This window comes from Garra rufa, chromosome 1, assembly GCF_049309525.1.
Source record: "Garra rufa chromosome 1, GarRuf1.0, whole genome shotgun sequence".
Classification (NCBI taxonomy): Eukaryota; Metazoa; Chordata; class Actinopteri; order Cypriniformes; family Cyprinidae; genus Garra; species Garra rufa.
In genome coordinates, this window is record NC_133361.1 from 94,036,893 (window position 1) to 94,053,632 (window position 16,740).

The following is a 16,740-nucleotide window of genomic DNA, read 5'->3' on the forward strand; positions in this document are numbered from 1 at the left end:
GAAGCATCTTTCAGATGAGGCAATAAACTGGCCTCCTGACCTTTAGTGGTCATTAATTCCCTACCTTAATGATGAATTTGACCTCATTTATGGAAGTGGTAGCGCATTCCGCCGACCTTATAGAGCCTGGCAGCATGCACTACCTTTGTGAAAAACTAGTCTGGCCAGCAGGGGGGGCTCATTCCCTGACATGTACCTATGGGATCAAACGTCCTAATACAACGAGGCGGATTCCAGGCCGTGAAAAGGAGCAAATGTTTTTATGAAACCTTAATCCGGCCCTTGTAAAAAGAAGCATCTTTCGGATGAGGCAATGAACTGGCCTCCTGACCTTTAGTGGTCATTAATTCCCTACATTAATGATGAATTTGACCTCATTTATGGAGGTGGTAGCGCATTCCACCGACCTTATAGAGCCTGGCAGCATGCGCTACCTTTGTGAAAAACTAGTCGGGCCAGCAGGGGGGGCTCATTCCCTGACATGTACCTATGGGATCAAACGTCCTAATACAACGAGGCGGATTCCAAACCGTGAAAAGGAGCAAATGTTTTTATGAAACCTTAATCCGGCCCTTGTAAAAAGAAGCATCTTTCGGATGAGGCAATGAACTGGCCTCCTGACCTTTAGTGGTCATTAGATCCCTACCTTAATGATGAATTTGACCTAATTTATGGAAGTGTAACTGTAAAAAGGATTGTCCAATTCGCAAGAGGCATTAAACTGGCCTCCTGACTTTCTGTGGTCATTAATTCCCTACCTTAATGGTGAATTTGACCTCATTTATGGAAGTGGTAGCGCATTCCGCCGACCTTATAGAGCCTGGCAGCATGCGCTACCTTTGTGAAAAACTAGTCTGGCCAGCAGGGGGGGCTCTTTCCCTGACATGTACCTATGGGATCAAACATCCTAATACAACGAGGCGGATTCCAGGCCGTGAAAAGGAGCAATGTTTTTATGAAACCTTAATCCGGCCCTTGTAAAAAGAAGCATCTTTCGGATGAGGCATTAAACTGGCCTCCTGACTTTCTGTAGTCATTAATTCCCTACCTTAATGGTCAATTTGACCTCATTTATGGAGGTGGTAGCACATTACGCTGGCCTGATTGAACCTGTCAGGATGCCCTACCCCTCTATCAGAGCAGGTTCCTTCAACGAAAAAGAACGTGTTCAACTGTTGCTTGCAGTAGTCAGATTCTGGTTACTCTCCAAAGCGAAGCAGGTCCAAACCTGATCTGTACATGGATGGGAGACCATTTGTGGAAAGCTAACTTCCTGCTGGAGAGAGTTTTAGTCCACCCAGCAGGAGGGGCTCTTTCCCTGACATGTACCTATGGGATCAAACGTCCTAATACAACGAGACAGATTCTAGTCCGTGAAAAGGAGCAAATGTTTTTATGAAACCTTAATCTGGCCCTTGTAAAAAGAAGCATCTTTCGGATGAGGCAATAAACTGGCCTCCTGACCTTTAGTGGTCATTAATTCCCTACCTTAATGATGAATTTGACCTCACTTATGGAAGTGGTAGCGCATTCCGCCGACCTTATAGAGCCTGGCAGCATGCACTATTTTTGTGAAAAACTAGTCTGGCCAGCAGGGGGGGCTCATTCCCTGACATGTACCTATGGGATCAAACGTCCTAATACAACGAGGCGGATTCCAGGCCGTGAAAAGGAGCAAATGTTTTTATGAAACCTTAATCCGGCCCTTGTAAAAAGAAGCATCTTTCGGATGAGGCAATGAACTGGCCTCCTGACCTTTAGTGGTCATTAATTCCCTACATTAATGATGAATTTGACCTCATTTATGGAGGTGGTAGCGCATTCCACCGACCTTATAGAGCCTGGCAGCATGCGCTACCTTTGTGAAAAACTAGTCTGGCCAGCAGGGGGGGCTCATTCCCTGACATGTACCTATGGGATCAAACGTCCTAATACAACGAGGCGGATTCCAAACCGTGAAAAGGAGCAAATGTTTTTATGAAACCTTAATCCGGCCCTTGTAAAAAGAAGCATCTTTCGGATGAGGCAATGAACTGGCCTCCTGACCTTTAGTGGTCATTAATTCCCTACCTTAATGATGAATTTGACCTCATTTATGGAGGTGTAACTGTAAAAAGGATTGTCCAATTCACATGAGGCATTAAACTGGCCTCCTGACTTTCTGTGGTCATTAATTCCCTACCTTAATGGTGAATTTGACCTCATTTATGGAAGTGGTAGCGCATTCCGCCGACCTTATAGAGCCTGGCAGCATGCGCTACCTTTGTGAAAAACTAGTCTGGCCAGCAGGGGGGGCTCTTTCCCTGACATGTACCTATGGGATCAAACATCCTAATACAACGAGGCGGATTCCAGGCCGTGAAAAGGAGCAAATGTTTTTATGAAACCTTAATCCGGCCCTTGTAAAAAGAAGCATCTTTCGGATGAGGCATTAAACTGGCCTCCTGACTTTCTGTAGTCATTAATTCCCTACCTTAATGGTGAATTTGACCTCATTTATGGAGGTGGTAGCACATTACGCTGGCCTGATTGAACCTGTCAGGATGCCCTACCCCTCTATCAGAGCAGGTTCCTTCAACGAAAAAGAACGTGTTCAACTGTTGCTTGCAGTAGTCAGATTCTGGTTACTCTCCAAAGCGAAGCAGGTCCAAACCTGATCTGTACATGGATGGGAGACCCTTTGTGGAAAGCTAGCTTCCTGCTGGAGATAGTTTTAGTCCACCCAGCAGGAGGGGCTCTTTCCCTGACATGTACCTATGGGATCAAACGTCCTAATACAACGAGACGGATTCTAGTCCGTGAAAAGGAGCAAATGTTTTTATGAAACCTTAATCTGGCCCTTGTAAAAAGAAGCATCTTTCGGATGAGGCAATAAACTGGCCTCCTGACCTTTAGTGGTCATTAATTCCCTACCTTAATGATGAATTTGACCTCATTTATGGAAGTGGTAGCGCATTCCGCCGACCTTATAGAGCCTGGCAGCATGCACTACCTTTGTGAAAAACTAGTCTGGCCAGCAGGGGGGGCTCATTCCCTGACATGTACCTATGGGATCAAACGTCCTAATACAACGAGGCGGATTCCAGGCCGTGAAAAGGAGCAAATGTTTTTATGAAACCTTAATCCGGCCCTTGTAAAAAGAAGCATCTTTCGGATGAGGCAATGAACTGGCCTCCTGACCTTTAGTGGTCATTAATTCCCTACATTAATGATGAATTTGACCTCATTTATGGAGGTGGTAGCGCATTCCACCGACCTTATAGAGCCTGGCAGCATGCGCTACCTTTGTGAAAAACTAGTCTGGCCAGCAGGGGGGGCTCATTCCCTGACATGTACCTATGGGATCAAACGTCCTAATACAACGAGGCGGATTCCAAGCTGTGAAAAGGAGCAAATGTTTTTATGAAACCTTAATCCGGCCCTTGTAAAAAGAAGCATCTTTCAGATGAGGCAATGAACTGGCCTCCTGACCTTTAGTGGTCATTAATTCCCTACCTTAATGATGAATTTGACCTAATTTATGGAAGTGTAACTGTAAAAAGGATTGTCCAAATCGCAAGAGGCATTAAACTGGCCTCCTGACTTTCTGTGGTCATTAATTCCCTACCTTAATGGTGAATTTGACCTCATTTATGGAAGTGGTAGCGCATTCCGCCGACCTTATAGAGCCTGGCAGCATGCGCTACCTTTGTGAAAAACTAGTCTGGCCAGCAGGGGGGGGCTCTTTCCCTGACATGTACCTATGGGATCAAACATCCTAATACAACGAGGCGGATTCCAGGCCGTGAAAAGGAGCAAATGTTTTTATGAAACCTTAATCCGGCCCTTGTAAAAAGAAGCATCTTTCGGATGAGGCATTAAACTGGCCTCCTGACTTTCTGTAGTCATTAATTCCCTACCTTAATGGTGAATTTGACCTCATTTATGGAGGTGGTAGCACATTACGCTGGCCTGATTGAACCTGTCAGGATGCCCTACCCCTCTATCAGAGCAGGTTCCTTCAACGAAAAAGAACGTGTTCAACTGTTGCTTGCAGTAGTCAGATTCTGGTTACTCTCCAAAGCGAAGCAGGTCCAAACCTGATCTGTACATGGATGGGAGACCATTTGTGGAAAGCTAACTTCCTGCTGGAGATAGTTTTAGTCCACCCAGCAGGAGGGGCTCTTTCCCTGACATGTACCTATGGGATCAAACGTCCTAATACAACGAGACAGATTCTAGTCCGTGAAAAGGAGCAAATGTTTTTATGAAACCTTAATCTGGCCCTTGTAAAAAGAAGCATCTTTCGGATGAGGCAATAAACTGGCCTCCTGACCTTTAGTGGTCATTAATTCCCTACCTTAATGATGAATTTGACCTCACTTATGGAAGTGGTAGCGCATTCCGCCGACCTTATAGAGCCTGGCAGCATGCACTATTTTTGTGAAAAACTAGTCTGGCCAGCAGGGGGGGCTCATTCCCTGACATGTACCTATGGGATCAAACGTCCTAATACAACGAGGCGGATTCCAGGCCGTGAAAAGGAGCAAATGTTTTTATGAAACCTTAATCCGGCCCTTGTAAAAAGAAGCATCTTTCGGATGAGGCAATGAACTGGCCTCCTGACCTTTAGTGGTCATTAATTCCCTACATTAATGATGAATTTGACCTCATTTATGGAGGTGGTAGCGCATTCCACCGACCTTATAGAGCCTGGCAGCATGCGCTACCTTTGTGAAAAACTAGTCTGGCCAGCAGGGGGGGCTCATTCCCTGACATGTACCTATGGGATCAAACGTCCTAATACAACGAGGCGGATTCCAAACCGTGAAAAGGAGCAAATGTTTTTATGAAACCTTAATCCGGCCCTTGTAAAAAGAAGCATCTTTCGGATGAGGCAATGAACTGGCCTCCTGACCTTTAGTGGTCATTAATTCCCTACCTTAATGATGAATTTGACCTCATTTATGGAGGTGTAACTGTAAAAAGGATTGTCCAATTCACATGAGGCATTAAACTGGCCTCCTGACTTTCTGTGGTCATTAATTCCCTACCTTAATGGTGAATTTGACCTCATTTATGGAAGTGGTAGCGCATTCCGCCGACCTTATAGAGCCTGGCAGCATGCGCTACCTTTGTGAAAAACTAGTCTGGCCAGCAGGGGGGGCTCTTTCCCTGACATGTACCTATGGGATCAAACATCCTAATACAACGAGGCGGATTCCAGGCCGTGAAAAGGAGCAAATGTTTTTATGAAACCTTAATCCGGCCCTTGTAAAAAGAAGCATCTTTCGGATGAGGCATTAAACTGGCCTCCTGACTTTCTGTAGTCATTAATTCCCTACCTTAATGGTGAATTTGACCTCATTTATGGAGGTGGTAGCACATTACGCTGGCCTGATTGAACCTGTCAGGATGCCCTACCCCTCTATCAGAGCAGGTTCCTTCAACGAAAAAGAACGTGTTCAACTGTTGCTTGCAGTAGTCAGATTCTGGTTACTCTCCAAAGCGAAGCAGGTCCAAACCTGATCTGTACATGGATGGGAGACCCTTTGTGGAAAGCTAGCTTCCTGCTGGAGATAGTTTTAGTCCACCCAGCAGGAGGGGCTCTTTCCCTGACATGTACCTATGGGATCAAACGTCCTAATACAACGAGACGGATTCTAGTCCGTGAAAAGGAGCAAATGTTTTTATGAAACCTTAATCTGGCCCTTGTAAAAAGAAGCATCTTTCGGATGAGGCAATAAACTGGCCTCCTGACCTTTAGTGGTCATTAATTCCCTACCTTAATGATGAATTTGACCTCATTTATGGAAGTGGTAGCACATTCCGCCGACCTTATAGAGCCTGGCAGCATGCACTACCTTTGTGAAAAACTAGTCTGGCCAGCAGGGGGGGCTCATTCCCTGACATGTACCTATGGGATCAAACGTCCTAATACAACGAGGCGGATTCCAGGCCGTGAAAAGGAGCAAATGTTTTTATGAAACCTTAATCCGGCCCTTGTAAAAAGAAGCATCTTTCGGATGAGGCAATGAACTGGCCTCCTGACCTTTAGTGGTCATTAATTCCCTACATTAATGATGAATTTGACCTCATTTATGGAGGTGGTAGCGCATTCCACCGACCTTATAGAGCCTGGCAGCATGCGCTACCTTTGTGAAAAACTAGTCTGGCCAGCAGGGGGGGCTCATTCCCTGACATGTACCTATGGGATCAAACGTCCTAATACAACGAGGCGGATTCCAAGCTGTGAAAAGGAGCAAATGTTTTTATGAAACCTTAATCCGGCCCTTGTAAAAAGAAGCATCTTTCAGATGAGGCAATGAACTGGCCTCCTGACCTTTAGTGGTCATTAATTCCCTACCTTAATGATGAATTTGACCTAATTTATGGAAGTGTAACTGTAAAAAGGATTGTCCAAATCGCAAGAGGCATTAAACTGGCCTCCTGACTTTCTGTGGTCATTAATTCCCTACCTTAATGGTGAATTTGACCTCATTTATGGAAGTGGTAGCGCATTCCGCCGACCTTATAGAGCCTGGCAGCATGCGCTACCTTTGTGAAAAACTAGTCTGGCCAGCAGGGGGGGGCTCTTTCCCTGACATGTACCTATGGGATCAAACATCCTAATACAACGAGGCGGATTCCAGGCCGTGAAAAGGAGCAAATGTTTTTATGAAACCTTAATCCGGCCCTTGTAAAAAGAAGCATCTTTCGGATGAGGCATTAAACTGGCCTCCTGACTTTCTGTAGTCATTAATTCCCTACCTTAATGGTGAATTTGACCTCATTTATGGAGGTGGTAGCACATTACGCTGGCCTGATTGAACCTGTCAGGATGCCCTACCCCTCTATCAGAGCAGGTTCCTTCAACGGAAAAGAACGTGTTCAACTGTTGCTTGCAGTAGTCAGATTCTGGTTACTCTCCAAAGCGAAGCAGGTCCAAACCTGATCTGTGCATGGATGGGAGACCCTTTGTGGAAAGCTAGCTTCCTGCTGGAGATAGTTTTAGTCCACCCAGCAGGAGGGGCTCTTTCCCTGACATGTACCTATGGGATCAAACGTCCTAATACAACGAGACGGATTCCAGTCGGTGAAAAGGAGTAAATGTTTTTATGAAACCTTAATCTGGCCCTTGTAAAAAGAAGCATCTTTCAGATGAGGCAATAAACTGGCCTCCTGACCTTTAGTGGTCATTAATTCCCTACCTTAATGATGAATTTGACCTCATTTATGGAAGTGGTAGCGCATTCCGCCGACCTTATAGAGCCTGGCAGCATGCACTACCTTTGTGAAAAACTAGTCTGGCCAGCAGGGGGGGCTCATTCCCTGACATGTACCTATGGGATCAAACGTCCTAATACAACGAGGCGGATTCCAGGCCGTGAAAAGGAGCAAATGTTTTTATGAAACCTTAATCCGGCCCTTGTAAAAAGAAGCATCTTTCGGAAGAGGCAATGAACTGGCCTCCTGACCTTTAGTGGTCATTAATTCCCTACATTAATGATGAATTTGACCTCATTTATGGAGGTGGTAGCGCATTCCACCGACCTTATAGAGCCTGGCAGCATGCGCTACCTTTGTGAAAAACTAGTCTGGCCAGCAGGGGGGGCTCATTCCCTGACATGTACCTATGGGATCAAACGTCCTAATACAACGAGGCGGATTCCAAGCTGTGAAAAGGAGCAAATGTTTTTATGAAACCTTAATCCGGCCCTTGTAAAAAGAAGCATCTTTCAGATGAGGCAATGAACTGGCCTCCTGACCTTTAGTGGTCATTAATTCCCTACCTTAATGATGAATTTGACCTAATTTATGGAAGTGTAACTGTAAAAAGGATTGTCCAAATCGCAAGAGGCATTAAACTGGCCTCCTGACTTTCTGTGGTCATTAATTCCCTACCTTAATGGTGAATTTGACCTCATTTATGGAAGTGGTAGCGCATTCCGCCGACCTTATAGAGCCTGGCAGCATGCGCTACCTTTGTGAAAAACTAGTCTGGCCAGCAGGGGGGGGCTCTTTCCCTGACATGTACCTATGGGATCAAACATCCTAATACAACGAGGCGGATTCCAGGCCGTGAAAAGGAGCAAATGTTTTTATGAAACCTTAATCCGGCCCTTGTAAAAAGAAGCATCTTTCGGATGAGGCATTAAACTGGCCTCCTGACTTTCTGTAGTCATTAATTCCCTACCTTAATGGTGAATTTGACCTCATTTATGGAGGTGGTAGCACATTACGCTGGCCTGATTGAACCTGTCAGGATGCCCTACCCCTCTATCAGAGCAGGTTCCTTCAACGGAAAAGAACGTGTTCAACTGTTGCTTGCAGTAGTCAGATTCTGGTTACTCTCCAAAGCGAAGCAGGTCCAATCCTGATCTGTGCATGGATGGGAGACCCTTTGTGGAAAGCTAGCTTCCTGCTGGAGATAGTTTTAGTCCACCCAGCAGGAGGGGCTCTTTCCCTGACATGTACCTATGGGATCAAACGTCCTAATACAACGAGACGGATTCCAGTCGGTGAAAAGGAGTAAATGTTTTTATGAAACCTTAATCTGGCCCTTGTAAAAAGAAGCATCTTTCAGATGAGGCAATAAACTGGCCTCCTGACCTTTAGTGGTCATTAATTCCCTACCTTAATGATGAATTTGACCTCATTTATGGAAGTGGTAGCGCATTCCGCCGACCTTATAGAGCCTGGCAGCATGCACTACCTTTGTGAAAAACTAGTCTGGCCAGCAGGGGGGGCTCATTCCCTGACATGTACCTATGGGATCAAACGTCCTAATACAACGAGGCGGATTCCAGGCCGTGAAAAGGAGCAAATGTTTTTATGAAACCTTAATCCGGCCCTTGTAAAAAGAAGCATCTTTCGGATGAGGCAATGAACTGGCCTCCTGACCTTTAGTGGTCATTAATTCCCTACATTAATGATGAATTTGACCTCATTTATGGAGGTGGTAGCGCATTCCACCGACCTTATAGAGCCTGGCAGCATGCGCTACCTTTGTGAAAAACTAGTCGGGCCAGCAGGGGGGGCTCATTCCCTGACATGTACCTATGGGATCAAACGTCCTAATACAACGAGGCGGATTCCAAACCGTGAAAAGGAGCAAATGTTTTTATGAAACCTTAATCCGGCCCTTGTAAAAAGAAGCATCTTTCGGATGAGGCAATGAACTGGTTTCCTGACCTTTAGTGGTCATTAGATCCCTACCTTAATGATGAATTTGACCTAATTTATGGAAGTGTAACTGTAAAAAGGATTGTCCAATTCGCAAGAGGCATTAAACTGGCCTCCTGACTTTCTGTGGTCATTAATTCCCTACCTTAATGGTGAATTTGACCTCATTTATGGAAGTGGTAGCGCATTCCGCCGACCTTATAGAGCCTGGCAGCATGCGCTACCTTTGTGAAAAACTAGTCTGGCCAGCAGGGGGGGCTCTTTCCCTGACATGTACCTATGGGATCAAACATCCTAATACAACGAGGCGGATTCCAGGCCGTGAAAAGGAGCAATGTTTTTATGAAACCTTAATCCGGCCCTTGTAAAAAGAAGCATCTTTCGGATGAGGCATTAAACTGGCCTCCTGACTTTCTGTAGTCATTAATTCCCTACCTTAATGGTCAATTTGACCTCATTTATGGAGGTGGTAGCACATTACGCTGGCCTGATTGAACCTGTCAGGATGCCCTACCCCTCTATCAGAGCAGGTTCCTTCAACGAAAAAGAACGTGTTCAACTGTTGCTTGCAGTAGTCAGATTCTGGTTACTCTCCAAAGCGAAGCAGGTCCAAACCTGATCTGTACATGGATGGGAGACCATTTGTGGAAAGCTAACTTCCTGCTGGAGATAGTTTTAGTCCACCCAGCAGGAGGGGCTCTTTCCCTGACATGTACCTATGGGATCAAACGTCCTAATACAACGAGACAGATTCTAGTCCGTGAAAAGGAGCAAATGTTTTTATGAAACCTTAATCTGGCCCTTGTAAAAAGAAGCATCTTTCGGATGAGGCAATAAACTGGCCTCCTGACCTTTAGTGGTCATTAATTCCCTACCTTAATGATGAATTTGACCTCACTTATGGAAGTGGTAGCGCATTCCGCCGACCTTATAGAGCCTGGCAGCATGCACTATTTTTGTGAAAAACTAGTCTGGCCAGCAGGGGGGGCTCATTCCCTGACATGTACCTATGGGATCAAACGTCCTAATACAACGAGGCGGATTCCAGGCCGTGAAAAGGAGCAAATGTTTTTATGAAACCTTAATCCGGCCCTTGTAAAAAGAAGCATCTTTCGGATGAGGCAATGAACTGGCCTCCTGACCTTTAGTGGTCATTAATTCCCTACATTAATGATGAATTTGACCTCATTTATGGAGGTGGTAGCGCATTCCACCGACCTTATAGAGCCTGGCAGCATGCGCTACCTTTGTGAAAAACTAGTCTGGCCAGCAGGGGGGGCTCATTCCCTGACATGTACCTATGGGATCAAACGTCCTAATACAACGAGGCGGATTCCAAACCGTGAAAAGGAGCAAATGTTTTTATGAAACCTTAATCCGGCCCTTGTAAAAAGAAGCATCTTTCGGATGAGGCAATGAACTGGCCTCCTGACCTTTAGTGGTCATTAATTCCCTACCTTAATGATGAATTTGACCTCATTTATGGAGGTGTAACTGTAAAAAGGATTGTCCAATTCACATGAGGCATTAAACTGGCCTCCTGACTTTCTGTGGTCATTAATTCCCTACCTTAATGGTGAATTTGACCTCATTTATGGAAGTGGTAGCGCATTCCGCCGACCTTATAGAGCCTGGCAGCATGCGCTACCTTTGTGAAAAACTAGTCTGGCCAGCAGGGGGGGCTCTTTCCCTGACATGTACCTATGGGATCAAACATCCTAATACAACGAGGCGGATTCCAGGCCGTGAAAAGGAGCAAATGTTTTTATGAAACCTTAATCCGGCCCTTGTAAAAAGAAGCATCTTTCGGATGAGGCATTAAACTGGCCTCCTGACTTTCTGTAGTCATTAATTCCCTACCTTAATGGTGAATTTGACCTCATTTATGGAGGTGGTAGCACATTACGCTGGCCTGATTGAACCTGTCAGGATGCCCTACCCCTCTATCAGAGCAGGTTCCTTCAACGAAAAAGAACGTGTTCAACTGTTGCTTGCAGTAGTCAGATTCTGGTTACTCTCCAAAGCGAAGCAGGTCCAAACCTGATCTGTACATGGATGGGAGACCCTTTGTGGAAAGCTAGCTTCCTGCTGGAGATAGTTTTAGTCCACCCAGCAGGAGGGGCTCTTTCCCTGACATGTACCTATGGGATCAAACGTCCTAATACAACGAGACGGATTCTAGTCCGTGAAAAGGAGCAAATGTTTTTATGAAACCTTAATCTGGCCCTTGTAAAAAGAAGCATCTTTCGGATGAGGCAATAAACTGGCCTCCTGACCTTTAGTGGTCATTAATTCCCTACCTTAATGATGAATTTGACCTCATTTATGGAAGTGGTAGCGCATTCCGCCGACCTTATAGAGCCTGGCAGCATGCACTACCTTTGTGAAAAACTAGTCTGGCCAGCAGGGGGGGCTCATTCCCTGACATGTACCTATGGGATCAAACGTCCTAATACAACGAGGCGGATTCCAGGCCGTGAAAAGGAGCAAATGTTTTTATGAAACCTTAATCCGGCCCTTGTAAAAAGAAGCATCTTTCGGATGAGGCAATGAACTGGCCTCCTGACCTTTAGTGGTCATTAATTCCCTACATTAATGATGAATTTGACCTCATTTATGGAGGTGGTAGCGCATTCCACCGACCTTATAGAGCCTGGCAGCATGCGCTACCTTTGTGAAAAACTAGTCTGGCCAGCAGGGGGGGCTCATTCCCTGACATGTACCTATGGGATCAAACGTCCTAATACAACGAGGCGGATTCCAAGCTGTGAAAAGGAGCAAATGTTTTTATGAAACCTTAATCCGGCCCTTGTAAAAAGAAGCATCTTTCAGATGAGGCAATGAACTGGCCTCCTGACCTTTAGTGGTCATTAATTCCCTACCTTAATGATGAATTTGACCTAATTTATGGAAGTGTAACTGTAAAAAGGATTGTCCAAATCGCAAGAGGCATTAAACTGGCCTCCTGACTTTCTGTGGTCATTAATTCCCTACCTTAATGGTGAATTTGACCTCATTTATGGAAGTGGTAGCGCATTCCGCCGACCTTATAGAGCCTGGCAGCATGCGCTACCTTTGTGAAAAACTAGTCTGGCCAGCAGGGGGGGGCTCTTTCCCTGACATGTACCTATGGGATCAAACATCCTAATACAACGAGGCGGATTCCAGGCCGTGAAAAGGAGCAAATGTTTTTATGAAACCTTAATCCGGCCCTTGTAAAAAGAAGCATCTTTCGGATGAGGCATTAAACTGGCCTCCTGACTTTCTGTAGTCATTAATTCCCTACCTTAATGGTGAATTTGACCTCATTTATGGAGGTGGTAGCACATTACGCTGGCCTGATTGAACCTGTCAGGATGCCCTACCCCTCTATCAGAGCAGGTTCCTTCAACGAAAAAGAACGTGTTCAACTGTTGCTTGCAGTAGTCAGATTCTGGTTACTCTCCAAAGCGAAGCAGGTCCAAACCTGATCTGTACATGGATGGGAGACCATTTGTGGAAAGCTAACTTCCTGCTGGAGATAGTTTTAGTCCACCCAGCAGGAGGGGCTCTTTCCCTGACATGTACCTATGGGATCAAACGTCCTAATACAACGAGACAGATTCTAGTCCGTGAAAAGGAGCAAATGTTTTTATGAAACCTTAATCTGGCCCTTGTAAAAAGAAGCATCTTTCGGATGAGGCAATAAACTGGCCTCCTGACCTTTAGTGGTCATTAATTCCCTACCTTAATGATGAATTTGACCTCACTTATGGAAGTGGTAGCGCATTCCGCCGACCTTATAGAGCCTGGCAGCATGCACTATTTTTGTGAAAAACTAGTCTGGCCAGCAGGGGGGGCTCATTCCCTGACATGTACCTATGGGATCAAACGTCCTAATACAACGAGGCGGATTCCAGGCCGTGAAAAGGAGCAAATGTTTTTATGAAACCTTAATCCGGCCCTTGTAAAAAGAAGCATCTTTCGGATGAGGCAATGAACTGGCCTCCTGACCTTTAGTGGTCATTAATTCCCTACATTAATGATGAATTTGACCTCATTTATGGAGGTGGTAGCGCATTCCACCGACCTTATAGAGCCTGGCAGCATGCGCTACCTTTGTGAAAAACTAGTCTGGCCAGCAGGGGGGGCTCATTCCCTGACATGTACCTATGGGATCAAACGTCCTAATACAACGAGGCGGATTCCAAACCGTGAAAAGGAGCAAATGTTTTTATGAAACCTTAATCCGGCCCTTGTAAAAAGAAGCATCTTTCGGATGAGGCAATGAACTGGCCTCCTGACCTTTAGTGGTCATTAATTCCCTACCTTAATGATGAATTTGACCTCATTTATGGAGGTGTAACTGTAAAAAGGATTGTCCAATTCACATGAGGCATTAAACTGGCCTCCTGACTTTCTGTGGTCATTAATTCCCTACCTTAATGGTGAATTTGACCTCATTTATGGAAGTGGTAGCGCATTCCGCCGACCTTATAGAGCCTGGCAGCATGCGCTACCTTTGTGAAAAACTAGTCTGGCCAGCAGGGGGGGCTCTTTCCCTGACATGTACCTATGGGATCAAACATCCTAATACAACGAGGCGGATTCCAGGCCGTGAAAAGGAGCAAATGTTTTTATGAAACCTTAATCCGGCCCTTGTAAAAAGAAGCATCTTTCGGATGAGGCATTAAACTGGCCTCCTGACTTTCTGTAGTCATTAATTCCCTACCTTAATGGTGAATTTGACCTCATTTATGGAGGTGGTAGCACATTACGCTGGCCTGATTGAACCTGTCAGGATGCCCTACCCCTCTATCAGAGCAGGTTCCTTCAACGAAAAAGAACGTGTTCAACTGTTGCTTGCAGTAGTCAGATTCTGGTTACTCTCCAAAGCGAAGCAGGTCCAAACCTGATCTGTACATGGATGGGAGACCCTTTGTGGAAAGCTAGCTTCCTGCTGGAGATAGTTTTAGTCCACCCAGCAGGAGGGGCTCTTTCCCTGACATGTACCTATGGGATCAAACGTCCTAATACAACGAGACGGATTCTAGTCCGTGAAAAGGAGCAAATGTTTTTATGAAACCTTAATCTGGCCCTTGTAAAAAGAAGCATCTTTCGGATGAGGCAATAAACTGGCCTCCTGACCTTTAGTGGTCATTAATTCCCTACCTTAATGATGAATTTGACCTCATTTATGGAAGTGGTAGCACATTCCGCCGACCTTATAGAGCCTGGCAGCATGCACTACCTTTGTGAAAAACTAGTCTGGCCAGCAGGGGGGGCTCATTCCCTGACATGTACCTATGGGATCAAACGTCCTAATACAACGAGGCGGATTCCAGGCCGTGAAAAGGAGCAAATGTTTTTATGAAACCTTAATCCGGCCCTTGTAAAAAGAAGCATCTTTCGGATGAGGCAATGAACTGGCCTCCTGACCTTTAGTGGTCATTAATTCCCTACATTAATGATGAATTTGACCTCATTTATGGAGGTGGTAGCGCATTCCACCGACCTTATAGAGCCTGGCAGCATGCGCTACCTTTGTGAAAAACTAGTCTGGCCAGCAGGGGGGGCTCATTCCCTGACATGTACCTATGGGATCAAACGTCCTAATACAACGAGGCGGATTCCAAGCTGTGAAAAGGAGCAAATGTTTTTATGAAACCTTAATCCGGCCCTTGTAAAAAGAAGCATCTTTCAGATGAGGCAATGAACTGGCCTCCTGACCTTTAGTGGTCATTAATTCCCTACCTTAATGATGAATTTGACCTAATTTATGGAAGTGTAACTGTAAAAAGGATTGTCCAAATCGCAAGAGGCATTAAACTGGCCTCCTGACTTTCTGTGGTCATTAATTCCCTACCTTAATGGTGAATTTGACCTCATTTATGGAAGTGGTAGCGCATTCCGCCGACCTTATAGAGCCTGGCAGCATGCGCTACCTTTGTGAAAAACTAGTCTGGCCAGCAGGGGGGGGCTCTTTCCCTGACATGTACCTATGGGATCAAACATCCTAATACAACGAGGCGGATTCCAGGCCGTGAAAAGGAGCAAATGTTTTTATGAAACCTTAATCCGGCCCTTGTAAAAAGAAGCATCTTTCGGATGAGGCATTAAACTGGCCTCCTGACTTTCTGTAGTCATTAATTCCCTACCTTAATGGTGAATTTGACCTCATTTATGGAGGTGGTAGCACATTACGCTGGCCTGATTGAACCTGTCAGGATGCCCTACCCCTCTATCAGAGCAGGTTCCTTCAACGGAAAAGAACGTGTTCAACTGTTGCTTGCAGTAGTCAGATTCTGGTTACTCTCCAAAGCGAAGCAGGTCCAAACCTGATCTGTGCATGGATGGGAGACCCTTTGTGGAAAGCTAGCTTCCTGCTGGAGATAGTTTTAGTCCACCCAGCAGGAGGGGCTCTTTCCCTGACATGTACCTATGGGATCAAACGTCCTAATACAACGAGACGGATTCCAGTCGGTGAAAAGGAGTAAATGTTTTTATGAAACCTTAATCTGGCCCTTGTAAAAAGAAGCATCTTTCAGATGAGGCAATAAACTGGCCTCCTGACCTTTAGTGGTCATTAATTCCCTACCTTAATGATGAATTTGACCTCATTTATGGAAGTGGTAGCGCATTCCGCCGACCTTATAGAGCCTGGCAGCATGCACTACCTTTGTGAAAAACTAGTCTGGCCAGCAGGGGGGGCTCATTCCCTGACATGTACCTATGGGATCAAACGTCCTAATACAACGAGGCGGATTCCAGGCCGTGAAAAGGAGCAAATGTTTTTATGAAACCTTAATCCGGCCCTTGTAAAAAGAAGCATCTTTCGGAAGAGGCAATGAACTGGCCTCCTGACCTTTAGTGGTCATTAATTCCCTACATTAATGATGAATTTGACCTCATTTATGGAGGTGGTAGCGCATTCCACCGACCTTATAGAGCCTGGCAGCATGCGCTACCTTTGTGAAAAACTAGTCTGGCCAGCAGGGGGGGCTCATTCCCTGACATGTACCTATGGGATCAAACGTCCTAATACAACGAGGCGGATTCCAAGCTGTGAAAAGGAGCAAATGTTTTTATGAAACCTTAATCCGGCCCTTGTAAAAAGAAGCATCTTTCAGATGAGGCAATGAACTGGCCTCCTGACCTTTAGTGGTCATTAATTCCCTACCTTAATGATGAATTTGACCTAATTTATGGAAGTGTAACTGTAAAAAGGATTGTCCAAATCGCAAGAGGCATTAAACTGGCCTCCTGACTTTCTGTGGTCATTAATTCCCTACCTTAATGGTGAATTTGACCTCATTTATGGAAGTGGTAGCGCATTCCGCCGACCTTATAGAGCCTGGCAGCATGCGCTACCTTTGTGAAAAACTAGTCTGGCCAGCAGGGGGGGGCTCTTTCCCTGACATGTACCTATGGGATCAAACATCCTAATACAACGAGGCGGATTCCAGGCCGTGAAAAGGAGCAAATGTTTTTATGAAACCTTAATCCGGCCCTTGTAAAAAGAAGCATCTTTCGGATGAGGCATTAAACTGGCCTCCTGACTTTCTGTAGTCATTAATTCCCTACCTTAATGGTGAA